We start from the raw sequence: 16,494 nt of genomic DNA, 5'->3' as shown, positions 1-16,494 counted from the left end.
ACGTGCACACACACTCCTCCCAGGCCGTATCTGGGCAGTGGTCTCAGCTGCTAGACAAAACCATTTCCCCCTAAGTTGATAATTCAGGACTAGAGCTGCCACATGTTCAAAAGAAACATCTGTTCCTGAAGGCCAAAGGAGACAACAATGAAAGAAAAACAATAATTTTACATGACAAAGTAAATCCAACAAATATGCAAATATAGCTCATCCATTGTATTTCAAAGACACTGGCATATAAGGGGAAATAATGAAACAGTAACATTGCCTACTATACCATGGGGTCTATTCCTATTTTTAGAGGCGTTGTATCAGACAAGTCATTATTTTTATCAGTTTTACTGCGAGGGAGTGGTTGATGGTAATGAGGGGAGTGGCAATGAAGACAGACTTCATTTACATCCCAGTTTTGCCCCATTTGTCCATACGGGGTGATGGTGGTAAAATCATCTGTCCCTACGCTTTGGCCATAATGATGGTGGAGTCACCTTCGTTGAAGCCAACTGTGCTGTAGAAAAGCCAAATGCAGAAAAGCATTGCAAAGCAACCATGACAGAATTAGCAGCTGGACTTTCAGGGTGGAATATTGTGTGGCTGGGCTGTTCAGTGGGGAAGGGGAGCAGAAGGTCAGAGATAAAGTAGATGGTGCAGAACCTCCAAGTTCTAAATATTAGGGAGTACCCTTTGAGCTCAGATGGGGCTTTCTGGAAATTCTTGGTCCAAAGTGCCTTCCAGTGGTGCTGGTGGTACAACTTGTGTCTAGGTGGTTCCTTGGTCTGCAACAGCCTGGCTCCCCCTGCCTTCCCTGCAATCCTGAGCATTTGGAGCTCTGATTCCTGGCCACCTCAGACCATTGCCTTACCTGCACCCTTATATGGGGCCCACTTGTTTTCTTGCACTAGAGCTTGCTTTTCCATTCCCTGCCCACCCTTTTATTTTACCTTGGAAATGGCTTCAACGACACTGGCTATTTTAAGACCAAGAAATAGCAGCTACTACATGCCTACATACTTTGTTTCTCCAGAAATCTTGCCTCACCCAACAGCATAGGCTCTGTTTCCTGCCATTTTTCTTCCAATCCTCTCATGTTCCCTTCGGTCTCTCAGGGATTGTGGCAGACCTTTCTTTCTATGATTTAGTTATTTTTCATAACTCTTCATCTTGGCATCCAAGTATATATCATCAGGCCTCAGATCTTCACCATTTTTTTTTTTTTCTAGAAATCTATCATACAAGAAAGGAGTCCCAGGGCTTCCCTGGTGGCACAGTGGTTGAGAGTCCACCTGCCGATGCAGGGGACACGGGTTCATGCCCCGGTCCGGGAAGATCCCACATGCCGCGGAGCGGCTGGGCCCGTGAGCCATGGCCGCTGAGCCTGCGCGTCCAGAGCCTGTGCTCCGCAATGGGAGAGGCCACAACAGTGAGAGGCCCGCGTACCACAAAAAAAAAGGAGGAAAGGAGTCCTGGTGGTGTGCCTTCTGGTGTGGCATTCCATAATCCTTGAGATGGTTTTGTGTATGGAAAACACCACCTCCCTCTCTTCTCCTTCCTCTCCATCCCACCTCCACATATTGACAAACACAAAGAAATGTTTCTCCCATTTTTAATCAGTGGACACTCTAAAAAGAGTGCACTAACGAGAATCTCTTCAGTTTTATTTTATTGTCTGAGGACTATACATTCCCATACGGAAAAACATATTAAAGTTATAAAGGACAAATAGAATCATCCCTTATCCCTGTAGGATAACATAAAGAGAAAGCAAAGAGCATCCTTAATAGTGAATACACTGAGACTTTTTTTAGGGTCCAGATCCAATATTTGGGATCAATTAATTCCTCTCTTTGAGGGAATGAACTTGTTCCCCTAAGTATGGGTTCAGGTCTTATCTTTCAGACTCTGTGTCTTTTGTGCAAAGTTCTGGGGCTATATCTGTGAAGGGAGGGTGGTCCCGTGTAACTAGAGGCAAGAGTGGTCACAGATCCAGGACCCTTTGCCAATAGGTTCATCTCTGCATAGCCTTGCAGAGGTTCTTCATTTTGGCACCTTCCAGGGATTTTTACAGTTGCCATCTAAAATCAGCAAAGGTAACAGTGAACAAAAAAAGAGCTCTCCTCTTGAGATCCAACACTGTGGTTTTAGGATGTATATTACAAGCTCCCAAACACATGCTTTTGGATTAAAGACCAGTTACTTCTGAATCTGTAGCTATATGCAGAATCAATCTAAGAGGTCCCATTCCGCCTAATTTTCCTGGTGCCAGAGTCTCCCTCGAGTATAGTGAGTAGGCTGTTGGAGACCAGAGACCAGCCAGACTCGAGGCATCTTAGTGGTGGTTTGATTCTGGTCGGTATCATGAGAGCAGACCATACCCTATTTTAAAACTGGGCATTGTGAAAGAAGCCAGGAATACAAAGATGAATAACATGGAGTCTTTTCTCTCAAAGGTTATCTACTGCAGTGGTTCTCAAACTTTAGCATTCATGAGAATCGAAGGGAAGTTGTTTAAAATGTGAATTATTGCCCTTCACCCCAGTTCCTGGTTGAATTTAGGATTCCAAATTTTTAATGTCCCCCAATGATTTTATCCGAGAATCACACTCTGAGAAGTACTGATCTAATGGGAGAGATCTGGAAAAAAAAAAAAGGAGAAATGATGATGAGTAGAGCAAAGGAAATGTTTTATCTCGGAATTGCCAGCGATTACATCTGGTCAGAGAATGTCCTTTATCTGTTCCATGCATATATGACATATGGTCTCGAGTTCACATCCAGAAATGGGTAACCACGTATGTAGTTTACACATTTGCCTTTCATTTGCGCCTGCAGAAGGAACGGCATGCTTGTGCATGCAACTACTGAGTTCAGCTCAGGGATTCCTAATTGAAAACACACAACAAGGACTAAGATGTCGTCACAATAATGTGGAAAGAGCCACTATTATTTTCCTTTCTAACTGTGTTTTTCTGCCGGAAAAAGGATAAAAGCGGCAGTAGCATCTCAGGTATATGTGGTTGCCATAGGGACAGAAGTTGTGATTTACCAGGGAACATTGCTACAAATAGCAACAAAAAGCAATGCAGTGGAGGTCAAAGGCACAAATTCACTGAAGCTACATTCAAACCAGACAGCTGCTCAATCCATTCAACAAGAATTTTACAGTTGCCATGTTAAGGTAAATGGAAGAATGGTGACATCAAGCCAAGTGTTTCTCTTCTGCTTACATGGCTCCAAGTGCCCTGAGGCCCGTTAGGCTGTGGGCTTTCAAGTTGCTGTGTCAGGAATTCTGGAAAGTATTGATAGAAGGGACAGACAATAGATAAAAATGTTCTTTTTAATTCAACAGTAGAAATTCAGAGCTACAGTAGGTTTCTTAAATATGATACCTTATGATTAACATAGAAACAAATAGGATTATATATTGAAAAGAATCCTGGAGTATGCTGCTCAAGATAAACTATGAGGCAATCCCTGTTTTCCTAAAAGATACAACTTAATTACTGCTTAACAGATGGACATCATGTGAAAAAAATATGTAAATATATGTATGTGTATACATACTTGTATATAATTATAGTTATAGCTATTGTTGTTTTAAGTAGAATAGGTTTAGCTAACAATGTCCTGCTCACTTTTTTTTTTTTTTTTTTTTTTTTTTTTTTTTTTGTGGTATGCGGGCCTCTCATTGTTGTGGCCTCTCCCATTGCGGAGCACAGGCTCCGGACGCGCAGGCTCAGCGGTCACGGCTCACGGGCCCAGCCGCTCCCGGACCGGGGCACGAACCCGCGTCCCCTGCATCGGCAGGAGGACTCCCAACCACTGCACCACCAGGGAAGCCCCCTGCTCACTTTTCTATCCCCTCTCTTTTTGTTCCAGAACACAGTGTTTGGAGGATAAGGGGTCCAGCATATCTTTTTACGTTTGCTTCCTCATTTTCCAGGATAGATGCCTGCAATTCTGTGTCCTTTGCCTCTTGGCATTTAACGTTATAATAATTTTTAAAGCTCAGATTTGGTGGCAGGATGATGATAATAGCGGTGGTGTTCCAAAACGTGTATTTTAGACTTTACCAAAATATTTAATTTTTCTCTTTAGTTAGCAAATAGTTAATAGTAGCCTATTTGGTGGCTATTCCCAAGTGATGGAAAGTGGACCATTCAAAATAACATAATCTATGTTCTCTGTTTATGTGAAGTATTGTGGATGACATAGGAAAAGATTAAGTGCGGCATTGCCTTTTATAAGAATGCCACTCAAGTGTTGGAATGATTCAATTTAAGTCAAATGCCTTTGAAATGATGTAGCACAATCCCTGCCTTAGAATGTTCGTTCGTTAAAAGCCCTCATGTCTAACAGGAGAAAGAAGGGTTCCCAGATACATGTTTCATCTTTGGTGGTCTGGGTGAGCCATTAGTTTGTGCATATCTGTCTTCTTCTTTTTATCAAGGAAAGCAACTATTTCCTGTGGAGCTCAAGCAAAGAAATGATCATTTGCACCAATACTGAAAGAAAAACTAGCTGCTTTGAACTTATTGCAGAGCTGTATATCAGTTTCCAGTGCATGATGTTCTTAATTACTATTGTATCTTTTTCTTTCGTTTTTAGGCATCTTTACATTTGTCTTGTTTGTTTTCAATGTGGAGGTGGAGAGTTGAGTTAATCAGTGTATGACACACTGTCATCATTGGTCCTCTAGAATTTTATCTTACGTTACTGTTTTTCTCTTTAATATCTGGGCTTGACTACAATTACTCTGCTCACTCTGTCCCATCACCCACCCACTCATATTAGCAGCTACTCCCATAAATTTAATATGTCCTTGTCCCATGCATTTCATAAACATTCCTGGTAAATTTATATTCTTGAGGGATGTATAGAGTTATTTTGTGAGGTCATAAGTGTAGTGGTTGAGAGTGTGGACACTGAATCCACCTACCTGGGTGCATATATCTTTTTGAGTTAGTGTTTTTATTTTCTTTGGATAAATACCCAGAAGTAGAATCGCTGGATCATATGGTAGTTCTATTTTTAATTTTTTGAGGAATCTTCATACTGTTTCCATAGTGGCTGTACCAAGTTACATCCCTACCAATAGTGCACAAGGATTCCCTTTTCTCCACATCGTTGCCAGCAACTGCTATTTCTTGTCTTTTCGATAACAGCCATTCTGACAGGTGATTTAGATTTGCATTTCCCTAATGATTAATGATGTTGAGCATCTTTTCATGAACCTGTGGGCCATCTGTATGTCTTTGAAAAAAATGTCTATTCAGATCTTCTGCCTCTTTGGATTTGTGTTTTGTTGTTGTTGTCTTGGGGGTTTTTATTTTTTTGCTTTTGAGTTGTATGAATCTATATATTTTGGATATTGGCTCTTATCAGATAACTGATTTGCAATTACTTTCTTCTATTCAGTATTGTTGCCTTTTCATTTTGTTGATGATTTCCTTTATTGAGCAGATGCGTTTCAGTTTTACATAGTCCTACTTTTTAATTTTTGCTTTTGTTGCTTTTGCTTTTGGTGTCAGATTTTTTAAAAAGTCATTACCATGACCTATGTCAAGGAGTTTACTGCCTATATTTTCTCCTGGGGGTTTTATAATTCCAGGTCTTAATTTCAAGTCTTTAATCCATTTTCAGTTAATTTTTGTGTATGGTATAAGATGGTGGTCAATTTTCATTCTTTTGCATGTGGCTGTCTAGTTTTCCCACCGCCATTATTGAAGAGACTGTCCTTTCCCCATTGTATAATCTTGACCCCTTTGTCATAAATTAATCAACCATATATGTGTGGGTTTATTTCTGGGCTTTCCATTCTGTTCCACTGATGTGTTGTCTGTTATAATGCCAATATCATAATTTTAATTACCATAACTTTGTAATATAGTTTGAAATCAAGGAGCATGATGTCTCCAGCTTTGTTTCTTTTCCTCAAGATTGGATATTCAGGGGTGGTTCCGTACAAGGTTTAGAATTATTTTTTCTATTTCTGTGAAAAATGCCATTGGAATTTTGATAGGGATTGCATTGAATATGTAGATTGCTTTGGATAGTATGGACATTTTAACATTATTGATTATTCCTGTCCATGAGCATGAAATATCTTTCCATTTTTCGGTGTCTTCTTTAATTTCTTTCACTATTATCTTGTAGTTTTCAAAATACAGTTCTTTTCTCTTCTTGGTTAAATTTATTCCTATGTATTTATTCTTTTTGATGTAGTTTTATTTATTTTGCATGGGTTTATCTCTGGGCTTTCTGTTCCATTGATCTATATTTCTGTTTTTGTGCCAGTACCATATTGTTTTGATTACTGTAGCTTTGTAGTATAGCTGAAGTCAGAGAGCCTGATTCCTCCACCTCTGTTTTTTTCCCTCAAGATTGCTTTGGCTATTTGGGGTCTTTTGTGTCTCCATACAAATTTTAAGATTTTTTTGTTCCGGTTCTGTAAAAAATGCCATTGGTACTTTGATAGGGATTGCATTGAATCTGTAGATTGCTTTGGGTAGTATAGTTATTTTCACAATATTGATTCTTATAGTTTTCTGAGTACAGGTCTTTTACCATCTTAGGTAGGTTTATTCCTAGGTATTTTATTCTTTTTTGTTGCAGTGGTGAATGGGATTGTTTCCTTAATCTGTCTTTTTGATCTTTCGTTGTTAGTGTATAGGAATGCAAGAGATTTCTGTGCATTAATTTTGTATCCTGCAACTTTACCGAATTCCTTGATTAGCACTAGTAGTCTTCTGGTGGCATCTTTAGGATTCTCTATGTATAGTATCATGTCATCTACAAACAGTGAAAGTTTTACTTCCTCTTTTTCAATTTGTGTCCTTTAATTTCTTTTTCTTCTTGCCGTGGCTAGGACTTCCAAAACTCTGTTGAATAATAGTGGCGAGAGTGGACATCCTTGCCTTGTTCCTGATCTTAGAGGAAATGCTTTTAGTTTTTAACCATTGAGAATGATGTTTGCTGTGGGTTTGTCATATATAGCCTTTATTATTTGAGGTAGGTTCCCTCTGTGCGCACTTTCTGGAGAGTTCTTTTTATCCTAAATGGGTGTTGAATTTTCTCAAAAGATTATTCTGCATCTATTGAGATTATCATATGGTTTTTATTTTTCAGTTTGTTAATATGGTATATCACATTGATTTGCGTATATTGAAGATTCCTTGCATCCCCGGGATAAATCCCAGTTGATCATGTTGTATGATCCTTTTAATGTGTTGTTGGATTCTGTTTGCTAGTATTTTGTTGAGGAGTGTTACATGTATATTCATCATTGATATTGGTCTGTAATTTTCTTTTTTTGTAGTATCTTTGTTTGGTTTTGGTATCAGGGTGATGGTGGCCTCGTAGAATGAGTTTGGGAGTGTTCCTCCCTCTGCTATATTTTGGAAGGGTTTGAGAAGAATAGGTGTTAACTCTTCTCTAAATATTTGATATAATTCACCTGTGAAGCCATCAGGTCCTGGACTTTTGTTTGTTGGAAGATTTTCAATCACAGTTCCAATTTCATTACTTGTTATTGGTCTGTTCATGTTTTCTATTTCTTCCGGGTTCAGTCTTGGAAGGTTATACCTTTTGAAGAATTTGTCCATTTCTTCCATATTGTCCATTTTTTTGGCACAGAGTTGCTTGTACTAGTCTCTTATGATGCTTTGTATTTCTGCAGTGTCATTGTAACTTCTCCTTTTTCATTTCTAATTATATTGATTTGCATCCTTTCCCTCTTTTTCTTGATAAGTCTGGCTAAAGGTTTATCAATTTTGTTTATCTGCTCAAAGAACCAGCTTTTAGTTTTATTGATCTTTGCTGTTGTTTTTATTTCAATTGCTTCTGCTCTGATCTTTATGATTTCTTTCCTTCTGCTAACTTTGGGTTTTGTTTGTTCTTCTTTCTCTAGTTCCTTTAGGTGTGAGGTTAGATTGTTTATTTGAGATTTTTCTTGTTTCTTGAGGTAGGCTTGTATAGCCATAAACTTCCCTCTTAGAACTGCTTTTGCTGCATCCCATAGGTTTTGGATCATCGTGCTTTCATTGTCATTTGTCTCTAGGTATTTTTTTGATTTCCTCTTTGATTTCTTCAGTGATCCCTTGGTTATTTAGTAATGTCTTGTTTAGCCTCCATATGTCTTGTTGCTTTTAATAATTTTTCTTTGTCTTTAATTCTTTTCAGTTTGATTAGTGTGTGTCTCAGCGTGTTTCTCCTTGGATTTATCCTGCCTGGGACTCTCTGAGTTTCCTGGACTTGGGTGGCTATTTCTTTTCCCATGTTAGGGAAGTTTTCAACTATACTCACTTCAAATATTTTCTTGGGTCCTTTCTCTCTTTCTTCTTATTCTGGGACCCCTATAATGTGAATGTTGGTGTGTTTAATGTTGTCCCAGAGGTCTCAGTCTGATTTCATTTCTTTTCATTCTTTTCTCTTTATTCTGCTCCATGGCAGTGAATTCCACCATTCTGTCTTCCAGGTCACTAATCTGTTCTTCTGCCTCAGTTATTCTGCTATTGATTCCTTCTAGTGTATTTTTCATTTCTGTTATTGTATTGTTCATCTCTGTTTGTGCTTTAATTCTTCTAGGTCTTTGTTAAACATTTCTTGCATCTTCTCCATCTTTGCCTCCATTCTTTTTCCGAGGTCCTGGATCATATTTACTATCATCATTCTGAATTCTTTTTCTGGAAGGTTGCCTATCTCCACTTCATTTAGTTTTTTCTCTGAGGTTTTATCTTGTTCCTTCATCTGGTACATAGCCCTCTGCCTTTTCATTTTGTCTGTCTTTCTGTGAATGTGGTTTTTGTTCCCCAGGCTGCAGGGTTGTAGTTCTTCTCACTTCTGCTGTGTGCCCTTTGGTGGGATGAGGCTATATAAGAGGCCTTGTGCAAGCCTCCTGATGGGAGGCACCAGTGGTGGGTAGAGCTGGGTGTTGCTCTGGTGGGAAGAGCTCAGTTAAACTTTAATCCGCTTGTCTGCTGATGGGTGGGGCTGAGTTCCCTCCATGTTGGTTGTTTGGCCTGAGGCGACCCAGACCTGGAGACTACAGGCTCTTTGATGGGGCTAATGGCAGATGCTGGGAGGGCTTACACCAGGGAGTACTTCCCAGAACTTCTGCTGCCAGTGTCCTTGTCCCTGTGGTGAGCCACAGCCGCCCCCTGCCTCTCCTGGAGACCATCCAATACTAGCAGGTAGGTCTGGTTTAGTCTCCTATGGGTCACTGCTCCTTTCCCCTGGGTCCTGATGTGCATGCTACTTTGTGTGTGTCCTACAAGAGTGGAGTCTCTGTTTCCCTCAGACCTGTCGATGTCCTGCAGTCACATCCCACTAGCCTTCAAAGTCTGACTCTCTGGGAATTCCTCCTCCTTTTGCCAGACCCCCAGGTTGGGAAGCTTTATGTGGGGCTCAGAACCTTCACTGCAGTGGGTGGACTTCTGTGTTATAGTCATTCTCCCGTCTGTGAGTCGCCCACCCAGAGGTTATGGGATTTGATTTTACTGTGATTGTGCCCCTCCTACTGTCACACTGTGGCTTCTCTTTTGTCTTTGGATGTGGGGTATCTATTTTGGTGAGTTCCAGTGTCTTCCGGTTGATGATTGTTCAGCAGTTAGTTGTGACTACGGTGCTCTCACCAGAGGGAGTGCTTTGATGTTTTAAATGGAATTGTTTTCTTAATTTCTCTTTCTGATAGTTCATTATAAGTATATGTAAAGGCAACAGATTTTTGTGTACTGACTTTATTTCCTGCAACTCTACTGAATTTGTTTATTGGTTCTAACATTTCTTCTGATGGAGTGGCTTTTATAATATATAAATAAAGTCATATGCAAATAGTGACAGTTTTACTTCTTCCTTTTCAATTTGGATGCCTTTTATTGCCTTTTCTTGACTAATTGCTCTGGCTTGGACTTCCAATACTATGTTGAATGGAAGTCATAAGAGTGGGCATCCTTGTCGTCTTCCTGTCTTAGAGGAAAAGATTTTAACTTTTCACCATAGAGTGTGATGTTAGCTGTAGGCTTGTCATATATGACCTGTATTATGTTGAGGTACATTCCCTTTATACTCACTTTGTTGAGAGTTTTTAATCGTGAAAATGTATTGAATTTTGTCAAATGTTTTTCTGCGTCTATTGAGGTGATCATACGATTATTATCCTTCATTTTGTTAATGTGGTGTATCACATTGGTTTGCAGACATTGGATCATTCTTGCATCCCTCATATAAATCCCACTTATTCGTGGTGTATGATTCTTTTAATGTATTGTTGAATTCAGTTTGCTAATATTTTGTTGAGGATTTTTGCATCTATGTTTGTCAGGGATGTTGGCCTGTAATTTTCTTTATTTGTAGTATCTGAGTGGTTTTGGTATCAGGGTAGTGCTGGCATCATAAAATGAGTTTGGAAGCATTTGCTCTTCTTTTTTTTTTTTTTTTTTTTTGTTAGATGAGTTTGAGAAAGACTCATATTAACCTTTAAATATTTGATAGAATTCACAAGTGAAGCTGTCTGGTCCTGCATTTTTGTTTGTTGGGAATTTATCCATTTTTCCTAGGTTGTCCAATTTGTTGGCATAAAATTGTTCATAGTAGTTTCTTAAGATCCTTTATTCCTGTCTTGTAATAGTCCTTCTTTCATTCTGATTTTATTTATCAAGTCCTCTTGTTTTCTTGATGAGTCTAGGTAAAGGCTTGTCAATTTTGTTTCTTTCCAAAGAACCAGTTTTTAGTCTCATTGATCTTCTCTATTTAGTCTCCATTTCATTTATTTCTGCTCTATTTGTTATTTCCTTCTTTCTACCTAACTTTGGACTTCAGATGTTCTTTTAGTAGTTCCTTGAGAAATAAAGTTAGGTTGTTTATTTAAGACTTCTGTGTTTGTTGAAGTAGACATTTTTCTCTGTGAATGTCCTTTATAGAACTGCTTTTGCTGCATCACATGTATTTTAGTATATTTCCATTTTCGTTTGACTCAGAGTATTTTTTTGATTTCTCTTTTTATTTCTTTTTTGACCCATTGGTTGTTCTTTAGCATGTTGTTTAATCCCCACATATTCGTGAATCTTTCCATTTTCTTTGTATATTTAATTTCTAACTTCATATTATTGTGGTCAGAAAAGATACTTGGTATGAGTTCATTGTTCCTAAGTTTGTCAAGATTTGTTTTGTGACCTTGTTTTGTAATCTAACTATGTGATATATCCTAGGTAAAGATCCATGGGCCCTTGAGAACCATGTGTATTCTGTTGCTGTTGAGTGGAAAATTCTGTGTATGGCTCTTAGGTCTGTTTGATCCTACAGGGTTATTCACTCCTTTTTTTCCTTATTGATCTTTCTAGATATTCTGTCAATTATTGAAAGTGAGATATTGACATCTACTATTATTGTATTGCTCTCTATTTCTTCCTTCAGTACTGTCAGTTTGCTTTTATATATTTAGGTGTTCTGATATTGGGTGCATCTATTTATAATTGTTATATCCTCCTGGTTGACACTTTTATTGTTATATAATATCCTTTGTCTCCTGTGACCTTGTTTTTGCTGAGTCTATTTTATCTATATAAATAAATATATTTATCTATATAAATACATCACTTTCAGCCTGTGTGTGTCCTTAAATCTAAAGTGAGCACATTATAGACAAGATATAGTCAGATCTTGATCTTTTTTGTTTGTTTGTTTTGTTGTTTTTTGTTTTAATCCATTAGCCCCTCCATGTCTTTTGATTGAGGAGCTTAACATATTTATATTGAAGAATTTGTTGATATGAAATGATTTACTATTTTCATAGTTGTTTTTTGTCATTACTATTATTTTGTCTCTTTTCCTCTCGCTGTCTTCCTTTATTTTTTGCTGACTTTTGTATAGATATGCTTTATTTTTTTCTTCTATTTAATTTCTGTATATATTTTTTTTGTGTGTGTGTGGTTACCTTTAGGTTTACATAAAATATCATAGTTATAGCAGTCTATTTTAAGCTGATAACAGCTTAAGCTCAATTGCATACAAAAACTCCAAATTTCTCCCCATTCACAGATTGTTTTTCTAGTCATGATTTTTCCCTATTCTTATTGTATATCTTCTAATAAATTTTTTTTTTTTTGCAGTACATGGGCCTCTCACTGTTGTGGCCTCTCCCATTGTAGAGCACAGGCTCTGGACGCGCAGGCCCAGTGGCCATGGCTCACGGGCCCAGCCGCTCTGCGGCATGTGGGATCTTCCCGGTCCGGGGCACGAACCTGTGTCCCCTGCATCAGCAGGCGGACTCTCAACCACTGCGCCACCGGGGAAGCCCTAATAAATTTTTTAATTGTAGTTTTTAAAATATTTTTGTCTTTTAACTTTTATACTAGAATTAAAAGTGATTTCCCCATCATCATAACAGTAATATAGTGTTTTACATTTGTCTGTATATTTTATCAATGGGTTTTATACTTTCTTATACTATTGTGTTGCTATTTGGCATTCTTTTGTTTCAATTTGAAGAACTCCCTTTACCATTTTCTTGTAAGGCAGGTCTAGAAGTGATCTTCTTTTTCAGCTTTTTTTTTTTCTAGGAAAGTTTTTTATCTCTCCTTTAGTTTTGAAAGACTTTTGCTGGGTGTAGGTATTTTTTTTTAACTTCCAGCACTTTGAATATATTATCCTGTTCCTTTCTGGCTTGCAAGTGTTCTGCTAAAAAAGTTACTGATTGTCCTGTGGTGATGAGGAATGGAGGTTCTTAGCATGTGACAAGTCATTTTCTCTTGATGCTTTCAAAATTCTCTCCTTGTCCTTAATCAGTGTGATTTTTATATGTCTTGGTTTGTATTTTTGGCTTCATATTATTTGGTGTCCTTCGGCTTTTTGGATTTGAATATCCCCTTTCTTTCCCAGATTTGGTAAATTGTCAGTTATTATTTCTTTGAAAAAGCTTTCTGGTCTTTTTCTCTCTTCTTTGTATAGGATTCCCATAATTTATGTATTGTTCAATTTGATGGTGTCCTACATGCTTTTTTCACTCCTTTTCATTTCTTTTTTCTATTTGCTCCTCCAACAGTTATTTCCAATGGTATTCAGGTTCATTGAGCCTTTCTTCTGCTTTTTCTAATGTTTTGTTGAACTCCTCTAGTTACTTTTTCAGTTCAGTTATTGTGTTCTTCAGCTCCATGATTTTTGTTTGGTAATATTTCTTTCTCTTTGTTGACATTCTTATTTTGTTCATGCATTGTTCTCTTGACCTCAGTAAGCATCTTTATGAGAGTTGTTTTTAATTCTCTATCAGGTAGATCATATCATTTTATTTCATTAGGGTCTGTTTCTGGAGATTTATTTTGTTTCTTTGTTTGAAACATCATTCATAGTTTCTTCATTTTCCTTAACTCTCGGTGTTGGTGTCTGCATGTTAGACAAAGCAAGTTCCTCTCTCAGTATTCATAGACTTTCCTCATTGAGGAGATGTTCCTCACCTATTAGTCCAGCCAGACATTCTGGGAGCCCCTATCAACTCTTTCCCGACCCAAGGAGAAGCAGGCAGCTGTGGTTTTTTGTCCACCTGTCTTCTCACTCTCAGCTGAACTTAGAGGGTAGCTATAGCATCTACCAGCCCAAGTTGCTGCCTCCATTCACCCCCAGGCATCTAGATGGTGCCAAACCTGTTAGAGCTCCTGGACTGGTGAGACAGATGTTAGTTCTTTGGGCATCCACAGAAAAGTTGGGGCAAGGATTTGAGAATCAGCTATTTCACTGCTTAGAAGCTGAGAGCTGGGATTTTTTTGTCTGCTTGCTCTGTGCTAAACAGGAGGATCAGTGGCATCTACTAGCCCAAGCTGCCACCTCCTTTTTCCTCTGGGGGGCTAGCCAGCACTAGATCTATCAGAGATCCAAGACTGGTAAGACAGAGACAGTTCTCTGGGAGACACTTCAGAAAAGTTGGGGTGCTGAGTGTGTGAACCAACCTCTTTCCTCCCCTGGGAGAAGCTGAGAGCTAGTGGGTCTCTTCCTGATTGTATGGCACTGGGGGCAGGGTCTCTGGTAAGAGCATGTACCCAGGGTCTCTGGTAAGAGCAAGATCTCTCTACCAGCCTTGGTGAATCTGGTTTTGCACTCACCTAGAGAGCAGTAGTCTTTCAGTTGTTTTCTGGTTCCTCCCAAATGAGATTTATTTATGAATTATTGCTAAATTGGTGTGTTTTGGGGGGAAATGAGGGTCCAAGTTTTACTACTCTGTCAGATTGTTGACGTCACTTCTCACTTCAATGTGCTCCTGTTCTAATCCATTCCCCACACACTGGCCAGCCTTATCTTTTCATATGCCTCACCAAGGCATTCATGGCTCAGCATGATTTGGGTCTCGCCTTTCTTTCCAATCTAGAGAAATGCTATTCTCTTTCCATTTTTCTCTAAATTTTAGTTCTAAAACACACCACATTCTTCAAGAAGCCTCTGTACATGCTGTTTTTTTGTTTTATGTGTGTGAAATTCTCTTTCCCCAGCTAGAAGAATTGCTCATTCTTCAAATGTCAGCTTCAATAGTACTATTTCAGAAAGGTTTCCTTGATCACTTTTTCTAAAGTGAGTGTTTCGTAGCATAATTTCCTCTTAGTGTATTTCTTTTCCTCTATGTCACTTAACAAAGTTGTAATTATGTTGTTTTGTTTGTTTGTTTGTTGACTTATTGTATATCTCCCCCGGTGGGTTGCAAACACCACTAGGCAGGTGCCATGTCTGTTTTGCTCAGAACTTTGTCCCTGTCTGAGGAAAGCGCCTACCACATAACAGGGACATAGTAAATATATGTAGGCTGAATGACAAGAGTTACCTGCTGGGAGTGTATTTCTCTGTAGATTTGGCTGAATAAACTGTGGCTTGGGCGTGCTGGTGTTTTCTGCATCTTTATTGCCAATATTTCATCTTTTGCAGCAGATAAAATAAAAAATGAAAAGAGCAAAGAAAAATGTTTTCACAGTGTCCATATTTGTTAATGTAGGTGTGTGTTTGTTGACATTTGTGGAAGAGGAAAAGAGGAAATTAGTGAATAGAGTGCTTATGTGGTAATAAAGTTAATTCCATGTATTTATGGTCTCCTGCAGTGTGGGGTAATTTATTCATTCCCTGAGAGCTTACTATGCATGAGGCTCTGAATTAGTTGCTATAGAAAATTTAGAACTATAGTCTGATAGCTAAGAACCTGCGCTTAAACATGCAATTGTGTGTATTGAGAAAAAAACGATATAAATAGTTATTTTACAAAGCAGAGTTAAGTACACAGCTCAGAGCTGGGCTGATGGATAGGAAGAAAACCAGGTAAGATTTGAGGATGCAGATGACAGCTTCACATTGAAGCATGGGCAGGATTTTGAGACGCAATGTTTGGTTTTCCCTGCCTTCCAAAATATATGAGCAATATTGTACAATGGATCAAGTTCTACAGTCAAAATGAGTAAAATAGGATTATCTCTTTATGGATGTTGGTATTGCAAATAAAAAGGTATGCTGTATAAAAATGCCACACAAATTAAATTTTAAGATATTTGATATGAGAGTGAAAAGAGGTAATTTTGTGCTAATTAACTGAATTTTTGTTTTGTGATTAGTCTGAAGGAAGTTAAAACTCATCTGCATTATCATGACTTCTCTTCAGTGGGCCTTTCTGAATTTGAGAAAAATGTGTTTTCAACACTCTCGATGAATTTTTAAGCAAATGCAGTCTGTGAATTTTTTTTAAAGCCTGGAAATCAAGTAATTCATCTACCAAAATATTTTTGTTTATGTGAACATAAAGCTACTTTTACTTAGGACATACTTTAATTCAGCTTGAATGTAATTCTTATTTTCTTTTATAATCTTCCTTAGATTACACTATATACAACACAGTTAATTGCTTCTGAGCATTTTAATGTGAGAGGAAATTTCACGCCTCTCTCTCAAGGCAATTTGCTACTGTAAATAGCCAGGCCGTGTTCTTATGCATGTAAGTCACACAGTGGTTTGTAAATGTTACAGCCTTTATTTAAAGGTGAAATGACGAAAGCAAAGTGACCACTAAGGATTTAATAATTTATAGATATCTAGCTTTCTGTTATGTAATCTCTTTTTCCTTAGAAACATTTAGTAATATGCCCTTTACAATGTCAAATTAAACAAGAGGACATAAAAAAGGACATTTCACGTGGAATTCTCTTTCCTTATTTAGGGCAATAAGGGTCTACAATATAGCAGAAGGACTCACTGAAGAGTTACCAGTCTTATTTGACTGGAGTAAGCTGCCTACATACCAGCACAAGAGAGCTTTCAATTTTACAGTAGTTAAATCAGGAAAGCTAAATTGTAAAAAGTCTAAGCTGCGGTAGAAAAATAAAGGTCAATCAGGTATTTGATTAAAAAATCAAGTCAAAAAGTTAAGGACGTTAGGCTGTATAAAACGAAATAAAAAATTGCTGCATGGCTTAATTTTTTTCTCATTTCAAAATTGAAGTAGTGTTGACATACAGTATTATGTTTCAAGTGTACGACATA

This window comes from Neophocaena asiaeorientalis, unplaced genomic scaffold, assembly GCF_003031525.2.
Source record: "Neophocaena asiaeorientalis asiaeorientalis breed wild unplaced genomic scaffold, Neophocaena_asiaeorientalis_V1.1 scaffold59, whole genome shotgun sequence".
Taxonomy (NCBI): Eukaryota; Metazoa; Chordata; class Mammalia; order Artiodactyla; family Phocoenidae; genus Neophocaena; species Neophocaena asiaeorientalis.
The sequence above is the reverse complement of the archived record's forward strand: the minus strand, read 5'-3'. Positions refer to the sequence as shown.